We start from the raw sequence: 3,476 nt of genomic DNA, 5'->3' as shown, positions 1-3,476 counted from the left end.
ATCTATTTGTTTTAAATCAAGCTCAAGAGCAAAAAGGGTCGAAATCAGATAAGGGAAAAGAGAAAGCAATCGAGTAGTCTATCCATAACCGTTCAAATATATCCTAGGTAAGTCTTTGAGTAATGGAACTTAGCTTATGATTTGATAAAATCATGATATATAAGGATAATATATAAATTGTGACCTAATGTTTCTACTTAAATTAAGTAGTGAGATAAGGAATTTGTACATATGACTTGTATCCGAATGGTTATAGAAATCATGTTGGATAGTGAAACGAAATCGGGTTCTTTGTATGTGGCTATTGAGCCGAAAGTGAAATTTTTGATAAGCATGTTGTGCTTGTGTTCTAGCAAGGTAAATGAAATGCTAATGTATTATGATATACATATATGTGAACGATAATTGAGGATTTTAACCGGGCTAAGACCCGCAGGCCTTGTGTGAGATATATATCCGGGCTAATTCCCGAAGGCGTTTGTACTGGTGTTATATCCGGGCTAAGTCCTGAAGGCATTCGTGCTGGTGTTATATTCGGGCTAAGTCCCGAAGGCATTCGTGCTGGTGTTAGATCTGGGCTAAAGTCCCGTAGGCTTTGTACTGGTATTATATCCGGGCTTAAAGTCCCGCATGCTTTGTGGTGGTGATTGGATTTGGGTTTTAAACCTAGCAGACGTAATGCCGATGATTGGAGTAAGATTATGATTTCGAATGTTCGTAGTAAACTACTATTGAATATGTCAAATACATTAAGTTGGTCAGGTATGTATTATATACTTTTATATGTTAGATTGATCGGAATTGAATCATGAATGCGAAATGAGAAGTATATGTGAAAATATCATATGTGTATGTGTGTATTCAGTTATGGTGAAAGGTTATATGAGATTGATTTGGTGATATACATGTTAAATAAAATGAATGCAAGAATGGGTAATAAATCTGCTTGGGACAGTAGCAGTAACGTGATTTCGTAAAATCACCATAAATTGTGGGAGTTGAGTTAGAAGCTGAATAAATTATGTCATGAAATATTAATGAGTATAGTTTCTTATAAAAGAAACCGTGTGAGCAAAAGAATTGCCAATAATGAGATATTTGAAGTGGCGTGGAATAGAGTCAAAATGACTTTGAGGTCCCCTGTTCTGTTTTCAGAAAATCATTATAAATGGTACAAAAATGGTTATAAGATAAAATTTATATTCTTAGACTCCTTAATGAGTCTAGTTTCAAATGAAATAAACAATAACATATTTCAAATTCTGTATAATGAGAAATTTGATTCGTAGTGAAGAGTGGTCAGAATAGTCAAACAGTCAAATATGGGAAACTTCAATAAAAATATGGTATTGATTGGTCAAACTAAAAATTCTGAAAATTTTATGTATGGAAGATATATGAGTTTATTTTCAGGAAAAATTAACGGAAATTGATTTGGAGTTTCTTAGCTCCAGTTATAAATAATTTAGTGACTATTGCTCAGGAAGACAGCTTGTAGTGAATTTGTGATTTTGTTGCAAACATGGTTAAAACTTGTTAATGAGATGCTTTTTGAGTTTTCATGATCTTATTTGTGATTTCAATATTTGGTTTTAATTGATTTCAGATTAAAGTGAGGTGAATTTGCTAAATATGCATTATGTTCATGGATACTTAGCCAAAATGGCAATTATCTAGGAATGATTTCTTGAAAATTTGAATAACCGATCTATAAGTAAATTAATTGTTTGCATTGCTTAAAACTTACTAAGCATTGAAGCTTACTCCGTGTTCTCTTTTCCATTTCTTATAGGTTTATACTTTAGCTCGAGTTGGAAGGGCCAGAGATATCATCACACTATCAAGTCTTTATGTGAGTTTAGAAGATTGTATATCATCATGGTTTAAGGCATGTATAGGATAGACTATAGGTAGAATGATATTTTGACTTTGTATACATTATAGCCATGCGAAGATGGCTTGCTCATTTTGTTTAGAGAAGCCTTATAATTGAACTAATGTGGTGAAAGGTTTTAGTTATAACTTGATAGTAGTTAATTTGTTATTAGATATTCGGTTATGTTTTGATAGTGAGTCATTTTGGAAATTTATAAGAGCTCTTATGGAAAATCAATGAGACATGTTTGCATTGTTGATAATTTATGTCTGGTAAGTATCTTTGACCTTATAGAAGTTTTGTTCAGTCAAGTAATACCTCATAACCTTATTCTGGCAACGGATACTAGTTAGGAGTGTTACAAATGCACATTAGTAAATTCCATAGCTTAAAAGTGATGCAATTAGTTGTTATTATTAGGTAGTTCTAAATGCTTAAATGTGAGTTGAAATACTAATTAATGAGGTGTTATGAAAATTTGGCTGAATGTTTCTCTAATGTTTGAACTAATTGTCACACCCGGTTTTCTTTAAGTCCAGAAATTAGGAACAATTGGGGGTTAAATTGAAAGAAGCCATAAGCTGGCGGCCTTTACTGAAAGATCAGGGCGGCCTTTACTGAAAGATCAGGAAAAATTAATGACTGAATTAGACATGGTTGAGATTCAATTTTGGTTTGATTGGATTAAAACCAATTGGTTCATTAGTGGGAGACAAAATGATTATTAATGGATGGTTTCTATTGTTTGGTCTAGTACTTTAAGTGTAGTATTTTCATCTAAGTACACTTGTAATTTTTTCGAACAGACTAGTTAATAAAATTATTCATATATTACATTAATATATTTTGTATAATTTTTCTCACATGGTTTTTGTATGCAAAGAAAAATGGAAGCAAATGTTGCTCATTAGTTGTCTAAATGTTTAACTAATACTAAGCGGTATTACGTGGTTGGTCGTAGTATGAAAAGACAACTTGTATTAGTAGACGAACCTAAACATGTTCTTAGTCTAATCGAAAATGAGAAAACCGATTAAAGGAATAATATGCCATCTATCAAGTCTAGTTGATGAAATGCCTTGTCTTGGGCATCAAAGCGAATGACTCCTAGAAGATAGAGACCTAAATGTGACTGACTGGATTGACAGTACATCAGACATGACCCAAGCAGAATAAATCCTGAATCCATTTATAGATTTATTCACTTGTAAAATTCATAGTGTGGCATACCTAAATCATGAGTTCAAATAGATAAGGAATCGACAGTTGGTGCTTTGGGTGCATGACTTCTATAGTATGTAGCGTCATTCACAATAGTGGAATTCATAGCTTAAAACATGGGTAAATGATATCCTCTTATTAGCATTACATGGTTGATGAAAAGTTAAAATGGCCACGGGTCGTTCGTCTTTGTGATGGATGACTTGATCACTATTTGACAGTGATTGAGTTCTCATGAAAGAAGATGTAATGGTTATTATGAGACAAAATAGAATCATATTAGGAGAGAGGATATTATCCCAAAGAGATCAAGGATATTATGAGGGTAACACACATATGACAAAGTCATTGGACAAGCACTAAGTAGTTGCTTTCGTAA

The sequence above is a fragment of the Gossypium arboreum genome, chromosome 4, assembly GCF_025698485.1.
Source record: "Gossypium arboreum isolate Shixiya-1 chromosome 4, ASM2569848v2, whole genome shotgun sequence".
Classification (NCBI taxonomy): Eukaryota; Viridiplantae; Streptophyta; class Magnoliopsida; order Malvales; family Malvaceae; genus Gossypium; species Gossypium arboreum.
The sequence above is the reverse complement of the archived record's forward strand: the minus strand, read 5'-3'. Positions refer to the sequence as shown.